This window comes from Rhinoderma darwinii, chromosome 2, assembly GCF_050947455.1.
Source record: "Rhinoderma darwinii isolate aRhiDar2 chromosome 2, aRhiDar2.hap1, whole genome shotgun sequence".
In the NCBI taxonomy this organism is placed as follows: domain Eukaryota; kingdom Metazoa; phylum Chordata; class Amphibia; order Anura; family Rhinodermatidae; genus Rhinoderma; species Rhinoderma darwinii.
In genome coordinates this window covers 252973944-252986233 of record NC_134688.1, presented here as the reverse complement: position 1 = coordinate 252986233, position 12290 = coordinate 252973944, and positions in this window count along the sequence as shown.

Below are 12290 nucleotides of genomic sequence, written 5' to 3'. Positions count from 1 at the left end.
CCCTGGGTACCATGATATAGTGCTGGACGGAGTACCGTTAACAGGCGGTGCCACGGTAGGGGGGCCCAGAAAATTTAGCTGTAGGGGGCCCTGAAATTCCTGATGGCGGCCCTGCCCGGGAGAACCCACATTACAGTTTATGGGGTGTAGGTCTCCGGTCAAAATGCTCACTACACCTCTAGATGAATGCCTTAAGGGTGTAGTTTTGAAAACGGGGTCACTTCTTGCGGGTTTCAACTGTACTGGTACCTCAGGGGCTTCTGCATACATGACTTGGCACTAGAAAATCCCCAGTAGGCAAAATGGTGGTCCTTTCCTTCTGAGCCCTCCCATGGGCCCAAACGGCAGTTTATCACCACAAATGGGGTACTGCCGCACTCAGGACAAATTGGGCAACAGAATGGGGTATTTTGTTTCTTGTGAAAATAAGAAATTTTCAGCCAAAACGACATATTATTTGAAAAAAATAATTTTGTTTTCATTCCCAGCCCAATTCAAATAAGTTCTGTGAAAAAACTATGGGGTCAAAATGGTCACAACACCCATAAATGAATTCCTTGAGGGGTGTAGTTTCCAAAATGGGGTCATTTGTGGTTGGTTTCTATTGCTTTGATACCTCTGGGGCTCTGCAAATGCGACATGGCACCCGAAAACCAATCTAGCAAAATCTGGACTCCAAAGAACACATAGCGCTCCTTTCCTTCTGAGGCCTCCCATGGGCCCAAACGGTAGTTTATCACCACAAGTGGGGTATTGCCGCACTCAGGACAAATTGGGCAACAAAATGGAGTATTTTATTTCTTGTAAAAATAAGAATTTTTGAGCTAAAATTACATATTATTGGAAAAAATATATTTTTTTTTAATTCCCAGCCCAATTCAAATAAGTTCTGTGAAGAAACTATGGGGTCTAAATGGTCACATTACCCATAAATGAATTCCTTGAGGAGTGTAGTTTCCAAAATCGGGTCACTTCTGGTGGGTTTCCATTGCTTTGATACCTCTGGGGCTCTGCAAATGCGACATGACATCCGAAAACCAAACCAGCAAAATCTGTACTCCAAAGAACACACAGCGCTCCTTCCCTTCTGAGGCCTCCCATGGGCCCAAACGGCAGTTTATCGCCACAAACGGGGTATTGCTGCACTCAGGAGAAATTGGGAAACAAAATGGAGTATTTTGTTCCCTGTAAAAATAAGAAATTTTGATAAAAAATTACATCTTATTGGAAAAAATTGCATTTTTTTAATGTCACAGCCCAATTGAAATAGGTGCTGTGAAACAACTGTGCGGTCAAAATGCTAACAACAACCATAAATGAATTCCTTGAGGGGTGTAGTTTCCAAAATGGGGTCACTATTGGGGGATTCCTACTGTTTTGGCACCTGAACACCTCTTCAAACCTGGCATGCTGCCTAAAATATATTCTAATAAAAAAGAGGACTCAAAATGCACTAGGTACTTCTTTGCTTCTAGGGCTTGTGTTTTATTCCACGAGCGCACTAGAGACACATGTGGGACATTTCTAAAAACTGCAGAATCTGGACAATACATATTTAGTAGTGTTTTTCTGGTAAAACCTTCTGTGTTACAGAAAAAAAATTAATAAAATTGAAATTCAGCAAGAAAAATGAAATTTGCAAATTTCACCTCCACATTGCTTTAATTCCTGTGAAATGCCTGAAGGGTTAAAAAACTTTCTAAATGCTGTTTTGAATACTTTGAGGGGTCTAGTTTTTAAAATGGGGTGTTTTATCAGGGTTTCTAATACATAGGCCCCTCAAAGCCACTTCAGAACTCAAGAGGTACCTTAAAAAAAAGGCTTTTGAAATTTTCTTAAAAATATGAGAAATTGCTGTTTATGTTCTAAGCCTTGTAACGTCCAAGAAAAATAAAAGAATGTTCAAAAAACGATGCCAATCTAAAGTAGACATATGGTAAATGTGAACTAGTAACTATTTTGGGTGGTATAACCGTCTGTTTTACAAGCAGATGCATTTAAATTCTGAAAAATGCTATTTTTTCACAATTTTCTCTACATTTTGCAATTTTTCACCAATAAACACTGAATATATCGACCAAATTTTACCACGAACATGAAGCCCAATGTGTCACAAGAAAACAATCTCAGAATCGCTTGGGTAGGTTTAAGCATTCCGACGTTATTACCACATAAAGTGAAATATGTCAGATTTGAAAAATGGGCTCTGAGTCTTAAAGAGGCTCTGTCACCAGATTTTGCAACCCCTATCTGCTATTGCAGCAGATAGGCGCTGCAATGTAGATTACAGTAACGTTTTTATTTTTAAAAAACGAGCATTTTTGGCCAAGTTATGACCATTTTTGTAGTTATGCAAATGAGGCTTGCAAAAGTCCAAGTGGGTGTGTTTAAAAGTAAAAGTCCAAGTGGGCGTGTATTATGTGCGTACATCGGGGCGTTTTTAATACTTTTACTAGCTGGGCGTTCTGATGAGAAGTATCATCCACTTCTCTTCAGAACGCCCAGCTTCTGCCAGATCACGCTGTGACGTCACTCACAGGTCCTGCATCGTGTCAGACGAGCCAGGACACATCGGCACCAGAGGCTACAGTTGATTCTGCAGCAGCATCAGCGTTTGCAGGTAAGTAACTGCATCGACTTACCTGCTAACGCCGATGCTGCTGCAGAATCAACTGAAGCCTCTGGTGCCGATGTGTCCTCGCTCGTCTGACACGATGCAGGACCTGTGAGTGACGTCACAGATCTGCACTGCCAGAAGCTGGGCGTTCTGAAGAGAAGTGGATGATACTTCTCATCCAGAGCGCCTAGCTAGTAAAAGTATTAAAAACGCCCCGATGTACGCACATAATACACGCCCACTTGGACTTTTACTTTTAAACACACCCACTTGGACTTTTGCAAGCCTCATTTGCATAACTACAAAAATGGTCATAACTTGGCCAAAAATGCTCGTTTTTTTAAAATAAAAACGTTACTGTAATCTACATTGCAGCGCCGGTCTGCTGCAATAGCAGATAGGGGTTGCAAAATCTGGTGACAGAGCCTCTTTAAGGCCAAAACAAGGCTGCGTTAACAGATTTCTTCATTGAAAAATAAAAAAAGCTCTCAGAATATGGTGATAAAAAAAATTAGTTCTAAAGTTCTAAACCTTGTAACTTCCTAGAAAAATAAAAAGACGTTCAAAAAATGATGCAAACATAAAGTAGACATATGGGAAATGTTAACTAGTTACTATTTTGTGTGGTATAACTATCTGTTTTACAAGCAGATCCATTCACATTTAGAAAAATTCAAATTTTTGCTAATTTTCTATAAATTTTGGTGTTTTTCACTAATAAATATTTAATTTATCGTCCAAATTTTTCCACTTACATAAAGTACAATATGTTACAAGAAAACAATCTCAGAATCACTTGGATAGGTAAAAGCATTCGCAATTTATGACAACATAAAGTAACACGTCAGATTTTAAAAAATCGTCTGTGCCACAAGGCCAAAACAGGCTGCGTCCTAAAGGGGTTAACCTATAGTGTAGTTTCTGTGTTGTTCTCCCTACGTACTGGAGATGAGCTGTACACTCTATGAGATAGATGATGAAATTTGAATGACCGTTGAGTTTGTATTTGATGGGAAACTCTGCGCCAGTAATATGAGATTTACATTTTGTGCTGGCATGTGTAATTGTTTTACAGCATAGACAGCGCTGATGACCACATTTGTAGCTTCCTGTGCGTGTTTCCTCTTTTGTATGTTGATTTTGCTTGGAGCTAGAATGTTTTTTATAGAAGGATCTCTTCTATTGGTGACCATTGATCGTACTGGGATGTTGGGTTTAGATAGGGATAGTGTTTTAGGATATGCCAGTTCTGGAGGATTTTTGATTTACTGCCGTGGGCTTCGTTATAAGTTGTAATAAAATTTATTTTAAAGTTTTCAGCGTTTTTTAACAGGTTCCCGACCGCTGGCTGTATTTATACGGCCAGCGGTCAGGGTCTCTGAAGTCCGCCGTATAGACTAATTACGGCGGCACTTCAGAGACTGTGCACGCGCGATCGCGTGCACACAGCTCTATGCCCTGGCTGTTGCTAACAGCCATGGGCACTGGGCAGAATGTCAGGGGCCAATATTTTGGCCCCTGAACATGTGATCGCTGTGACAACCAATCACAGCGATCACATGCATTTCTGCGTATAATACAGTGTGAACGCGATCGCGTGCACACAGCCCTGTGCCCACGCTGTTACCAACAGCTCTGGGCACTGGGCAGAGTATCAGGGACCAATCTGATGGTCCCTGAACATGTGGTCGCTGTGAAAACCTATCACAGCGACCACATTTGTTTTATTTTGACTTTTCTGGCAGCAAATCTCCTGCCTCTTTTCTTCTCCTCAAACATTGTTTCAGTTTGAGGAGAAGAAGAGACTCGAGAGAATTGCTGCCAGAAGAATACAGTGAAAAAAAATACAGTTACACTATAAAACATTCTCTGTATAGATAGATTTCTATCTATCTATACAATCTATCTATCCATCTATCTTTTTTTCTATCTACCTTTCTTTATTTTATTCTATTAGAATAGGCAGGTAGGGAGTATATAATTATATTTATATCCACATATATATAATATATATAGCAATAGCGGTTTATTATTTTTTTAGCGGTAGTGTAGATATATATACCAGTTAGTTTGTGTGTTTTATTAAAAAAAAATATATAAATTTGTTTCGTTAGTGTTAGTGACGTTATGGCGAGGAAGTTGTTTAGCGCCGAGGAGGCATACGCCATGCTGTGGTCTGAGTCGGAGACCGCATCAGAGATGGCGTCAGAGATGGAACCTGTTTTGGGCAGTGACGATGACAGCGTCACTTCAGGTTCATCTTCAGGGGACGTTGTCCCTGATGCAGTTGAAACAGCAGATCATGAAAGCGCAGGGCCAAGTAGCGCTGTAGCACGGGACAGCCTGGTTCCTCCAGTCCAGGCTCTTGTATGGGCACCTGCCCCATCTTTTGGGCCTAGAATCCACAGATTTACTGCCACTCCTGGCATAACCCTGGACAATACAAATTTTGTCCAAATGGATTACTTCCATTTATTTATAACGGACGATATCCTAAATCTGATTGTCCACGAAACGAATTTATATGCCACTCAATATATAAGGCAGAAACCTTCATCCACCCATGCCAGAGATTGGACGCCCACCAATTTGCAGGTATTAAAAAATTTTTGGGGGCTCACCCTAAATATGGGTATTGTCAAAAAAAACCTCCATTAGGTCTTACTGGTCAACAAGACCCGCCCAAGCCACCCCAGTATATTCTGCAGTAATGCCCAGGTCTCGTTATGAGACAATAATGAGGTTCCTCCCCTTCAACAACAACGCACAGGCCCCCCCAAGTACCGATGCAAACCGGGATCGGTTGTTCAAAATTAGACCACTGATAAATTCCCTGAATAATTTATTTCTGCAACTCTACACCCCTGAGCAGAATGTAAGCGTGGACGAATCCCTCCTCAACTTTCATGGAAGACTTAGCTTTCGCCAGTGGCGTAACTACCGCGGTAGCAGCCGTAGCGGCTGCTACGGGGCCCGGGGCTTGAGGGGGCCGTGCCGCCAGCCGACACGCCCACCCAAATGCCCGGTGGCGCCGCTAGCAGCCGTTATGGCTGCTACAGCGGTAGCGCCGCTACTGTGGGGCCCGCGCCGCCGAGCCTTACACAGGCCCTCTCATGCCTGTAGGTGTCGCTAGCACCGGAGGGGGCCCCAGTGCTTGCGGCAGCCAAATACATGTATTAGCACTGAATGGCCGGGCATGTTCCGTGCCTGACCATCCAGTGCCTTACAATGACACTGATTGGCTAGCGGCGCGATGACATCATCGCGCCGCTTCCATGCTTGGAAGGTGCTGATTGGCGGGGCAAGTCATTTTGCCCCGCCAATCAGCGTCATTGGAGGACGCTCGTTCAGCTCCTGCAGACATGCTCAGAAGAGAGCATGTCTGCATCGCCAGTGAACAGCGTGGGAACGGGATCATGTGAGTATGTCAAGTTTATATATTTTTTTCCTCATAAAAATGTGAATGGCATTATCTATAGTGGGGGGTCTATCTACAGGGGGGGGGGGTCGTCTTTATGTGGGCTATTATATATAGGGGGTCTATATGTGGGGCAGTAGCTACAGGGGGGTCTATATGTGGGGCAGTAGCTACAGGGGGGTCTATATGTGGGGGTGTGGGCAACTATATACAGGGGGCTCTATATGTGGGCCATTATATACAGGGGGGTCTATATGTGGGGCAGTAGCTACAGGGGGGTCTATATGTGGGGGTGTGGCCCACTATATACAGGGGGCTCTATATGTGGGCCATTATATACAGGGGGGGTCTATATGTGGGGCACTATATACAGGGAGGGTCTATATGTGGGGCACTAGCTACAGGGGAGGTCTGTATGTGGGGATGTGGGCCACTATCTACAGGGGGGTCTATATGTAGTGCACAGTCTACAGGGATGGGCTACATGTGGGACTCTATATACAGGGGGAGCTATATGTGAGACACTATCTACAGAGGTGGGCTATACGTGGAGCACTAACTATAGGGGAAGCTATATGTAGGGCAGCACGGTGGCTCAGTGGTTAGCACTATTGCCTTGCAGCTCTGGAGTCCATATGTGGGCACTATCTACAGGGGCTTCTATGTAGGTCACTATCTACAGGGGGCACGGTGTGTGTGTGTGTGTGTGTGTGTGTGTGTCAGTTATATTTAGATGTGTTGAGAATTTTAACTTTGTTTATAGGTGCAGAAATATTTTAAAAGTGAGAAGCTGAAGACATCTAAACGGAAAACTGCAGAAATGGGTCATGGCCGGGAGAAATCCATCATAGATGTCTGAACCGGAGGGGGAAGAAAAGAACTAGAATCTGAGACGTCACCGGTGAGTCACTTAATGTAAATGTTTTTATTCTGCCTCTAATCAGTATTGTAGTCACTGTATGATCTGCAGCGAGATGATGGGTGGTATGATTTTTTTTGTGAAACCGCATCTCCCAGCATATCCTTACCATTGTTCCGGCCATGCTGGGAGCTGTTTTACGCCATACAAACCTATACGCAGTGGCGTAACTACCGCTATAGCAGCCGTAGCGACTTCTATGGGGCCTGCAGCATGAGGGGCCCGTGCCACCCGCCGGCACGGCCCCATCCCATGGCCGCAGGCTCCGCTAGCAGCCGCTATGGCTGCTACAGCACGATGCCACTGAAGGGGTTGTTCCTACAAAAGACATGCATCCCTTATCCACAGGATAGGGGATACATGTGGGATTGCTGGGACGCCCAGCGATGAGGAGAACGGGGGACCGAAAGTCCCCCCTAAGTTCTCCATGACAAACCTCGGACTTCCGGGGTCTGTGTCGGTAGCTCCATGGAAATGACTTGCGCACCGGTCGCGCTTGTGCGCATGCGTGACCAGCGCTCCTTTCATTTTTATTGAACTGCGCAGACGCCGGAAGTTCGAGGTTCGTCACGGAGAACTTCGGGGGACTTTCGGTCCCCCGTTCTCCTTATCGCTGCCAGCGATCACACATGTATCCCTTATCCTGTGGATATCCTGTGGAGAGGGGATACATGTCTTTTGTAGGACACACTATAGGCCGTTTTTTTTTTGGGGGGGGCTATATGGCGTTATCTACAGAGGGGGTCTGTATGGCGTTATCTACAGAGGGGGCTGTATGGCGTTATCTACAGAGGGGGCTGTATGGCGTTATCTACAGGGGGGACTGTATGGCATTATCTACAGGGGGGCTGTATGGCGTTATCTACAGGGGGGCTGTATGGCGTTATCTACAGGGGGCTGTGTATGGTGCTATCTATAGGGGGGCGCTGTGTGGTGGAATCTATAGGGAGGCACTATCTACAAGGGGGGGGGGGGTGTTGTGTGATACCCAGCAGAGGGGGGGGTCCCAGTCAAAAGTTTGCTATGGGGCCCAGTCTTTCCTAGTTACGCCCCTGGCTTTCGCCAATATCTACCTTCCAAAAGGGCAAGATATGGCGTTAAGCTTTACAAATTGTGTGAAAGCGGGTCAGGATTTACCACCGCCTTCAGGATTTATGAAGGGCGGGACCGCTCAATAAATGTTCCTGGATGCCCCCCTGATCTTTCCACCAGCAGTAAGATCGTGTGGGAGATAATGCAGCCTCTGCTTTACAACGGGTACCACCTATACTGCGACAATTTTTATTCTAGTGTGCCCCTGTTTAGACATTTGCATGCTGCAAGGACTGGGGCATGTGGTACCATGCGCAAAAACCGAATTGGTTTTCCGCAGCAATTAGTGGGGAAGCGCATGGTAAAGGGGGACTCCTGTGCTTATGCATCTGAAGAATTGCAGGCGGTCAAGTTCAGGGATCGCAAAGATGTATATGTGCTAAGCACGATTCATACCGCAGGAACAGTGGCAGTGAGGGAAAGAGGGGCAACATCGGACAAGCACAAACCAGTGAGCGTGTCCGAATAGAACAAGTAAATGGGGGCGGGGGTGGATTTAAGCGACCAGGTTTTACAGCCCTATTTAGTGAAGCGAAAAACAAAAACCTGGTACAAAAAAGTGGCCATTTATTTGTTACAGGTGGCCATCCACAATTAATTTGTGCTCTACAAAAAAAACAGAGGCAGAGACACATACCTGGATTTCCAGGAGAAAATTATTGAAGGCCTCATATTTGATGTTCAGGACACCCGAGAATGCCCCCAGTCTGAGGATATCACGCGACTGACTGAAAGACACTTCATCAGTCGGATTCCCCCAACACCAAACAGAAGCAACCCCCAGAAAAAGTGCCGCGTCTGCAGAAAAGACGGGCACCGCAAAGATTCCCGATATTTCTGTCCCTCATGTCCCTCGCAACCAGGCCTGTGCATTGAGCCATGTTTTAAAAAATACCACACTGTTCTGCATTATTAGATTTTAGTTAATTTGTTGAAAATATATTTGCCCTACATTACATTTTTATTTTTCCCCTTATTTTACTCCAAGGGTGAGGGAGGGAATGGGTGGGGGGTGGATGTCATGTTTGCATATTCTCTAAAGTTCATCTGCTGGAGAGCTCCATTTGCATAAACCTGCAATTTCTTATTTTAGAAAACCCAAAAAAAAAAATTCCCATTATACCCCTAGATGAATATTTTGGGATTTCTGCTTCAAGAGCAGATATTTTGGAAGTGTTATAGAAACTCTGTTGAGTTTTGTAAAACCAGCTTTGAAAAAAAGCGATTTGTGAAATAAGCTTCTTCTATCGTCCGCCCTCCTACATCTCTATGTGATAAATAAGACACACATATTTGGTATCCCCATGCACAGGAGAAGTGGCAGAATGTGAAAGGAGCTGAATTTTGTCCGTGGTCTATACCGTGTGTGGAAAATTCTATCATAAACTGACGCATTTGCTATAAAATTGCTAATTTTATTTTGATCCATCTTATTCAAGAAACTTTCAGAAGAAAACTGGACTTTCTAAAAATACGATAAACCCCTTGAAGAAAACCTTGTGGGGTCTACTTGTGTGAATGAAGTCATTTATGGGGTGTTTCTAATGTTTCAGCAGCATTACGCCCCCAAGAATACAGTATGCGGCTATAAAATCAAATGCAAAATTCCTGGACCGAAAAGGCCAAAAAGCCTCCTTTTATGCCAAGCCCTGGCACATGCCCGCACAGTGAATAAGGCACACATATTTGGTATCCCCATGCACGGGAGAAGTGGAAGAATGTGAAAGGAGATGAATTTTGTCCGTGGTCCATACTGTGTGTGAAAAATGCTAGCATAAACTGACGCAATTGCTAAATTCTTGCATTTTTTCCCAATTTTGCCCACTTTAGAGAAAAAAATAAAAATGATATATACTGACAAATGCCACTAAAACAAAGCCCTATCTGTCCTTTAAAAAGAGTGTAAAATTCAAAGATGAACTTTATTCACCTGCTGAGTTATAGTCATCGAAAGAAGCGCATAGCAAAATTGTGAAATTTGCTCTGGTCATTTAGCTGTAAAAAAATTTAGCCTAGTCCTTAACCGGTTAAAGGATTATTTGTATTTTTCTATTTAAATTCTAAACAGGATTTCTGGTTTCATTTTTTTCTTTGTCTCATTGAACGCGTGTGACGCTAGTTTTTTTTGGGTAGCCCTTCTCATAGAAGCGTTTCTCAAGGATTTTTGCCTGCTTTTTGAATGTGCTGTCTGGAGTGCAGTTTTTCCTAATCCTTTGGTACTGGCTAAATGGAATATTTTCTAACCATTTTTTATAGTGTCCACTGGTGAAGTTTAGATAGCTATTAATATCACACGTGGCAAATTTTGTGCGCCTTCGGCTCCCGTTGGCTCTCCTTAAATAGCTGTGTGCGAGATTAACAAACGACATAAAAGGTATATAGCCAGTAGTAGATGGCACTCAAAACTTCGACTGCTGGCAGATCTTCACAACAGTTGTATACATAAGAATGGAAGGGGGATTGGGATATCGTCCTATTCTTATGAACCCACTAAAAGCTGAAACATTTTGCATTTACCTGTACCCATGCTTCTACACTCTCCGCTTCTTTACTGTCTGTTTTGAGCAGTTGCCTCTTGAACCCTAACTTAGGCCCCATGCACAGAACCGTAATTTTCATCAGTAATTACAGATGAAATTGTGGACCCATTCATTTCTATTGGCCACGGACACCTTTCCATATATTTACAGATGTGTGTCCGGGCCATAGAAATGATCCGCAAAATATAGAACATGTCTTATTCTTGTCCGCAATTGCGGCACAGACTCCCCCATAGAAGACTTTGGGCGCTTCCGCAATTGCTGCCGGCTACGGATGTGTATCCGTAGCCGTCGGATCCCTATTTGCGGACAGTAAAATCCCTTACAGTCGTGTGCATAAGGCCTTATATAGGACCACAGTGATTATGATAATATATGCTGAAATGGCCTTCTGTTCTTGAGCAGAAAATATCTCACAGAAGATTACAATTACTGACATCGTCTAAAATACTAGAGATCGTCCTATTATTAAGAACTATCCGGGACTGGAAAAAAGGGTCTTTTTTTTTTTCCAGAAACATCACCACTCTTGGTCTATGGGCTCTGTCTGGTTTTGCAGCTCAACCCCATTCAAGGTTGTACCTATCTATTAAACTTGATTTACCTGTTCTTCGCTACTACCTGTGTTTGACATGGATTGACTGGCTGGCTACCTGTTTTGTGACCTATGTGCCTCGACTGGATCGCTACCTTCTATGTTACGAACCATGGCACTTTTTCTGACCACCTGTTCGTCTGTGCCCCCAGTACTGCTTTTTGCTTTACTCTGGTTCAACCCCAGTAAGCCTTGTGACCATTTTCCTACGGCGTGTATCTATCTGTATAATTTTGGCCCTGCAAGTTGACTTCCATTTCTACAGGAAACCACTTGCTCCTTTACCTCTTCCCACCCTGGTTTCTTATATAATATCCAGATAATCAACTATTGTACAACCAAGACCACAAACAAAGTTGTGGAAAAAGGGAGTGCTCTAGGTGAAACACATGGTCCATTGAAAACTTCTTTCTAGAAGAATTCCAGAATCAAGTTTATTACAGTCTAATATGCCCTAAACCCCTTAACGCATTATCACGTAACTGTATGTGACAGGCGTTATGGGGTTGTATGGAGTGGATGTTGGTTGTATGTTACAGCCGACGCCTCACTGCAACGATCAGAATCAAAGATAACTTTGCTACTGCCCGCTTAACCTCTTAGATGCCGCGGTCAATAGCGAACCACATCTAAGCGGTAAAAAAGAGGAAGACGGCCCCCTCTGGCATCCCATCACCCCCCGCCCCCTGGTACGAGATTGCGGCGTGACGATGGTTCTCATGACAGCCTGGGGGCCTAATGAATGCTCCCAGGTCTGCCATCATTAGTATTGCAGTATATAGTGCGAGCTATTCAACACTGGATGGCTGGTTCAAGTCCCCTAGGAGGACTTATAAAAAAAAACACAGTTTAAAAAAAAGTATTTTTTTAATGTACAAAAAAAATATATTAAAAGTTACAAATAAAACCCTTTTCCCCTAAAGTATTGTTTAAAAAAAAAATACAATTAACATAACTGGTAATGCCCCATCCATAAAATTACAAAATATTACAATGTAACGTTATTTAACCCTCACGGTGAATGCTGTAAAAAAAAATTTTTTAAATGACAGAATCCTGGAATAATAATAATTGACGGAATAGTATGGCTCTCATGTGGCGACAAAACA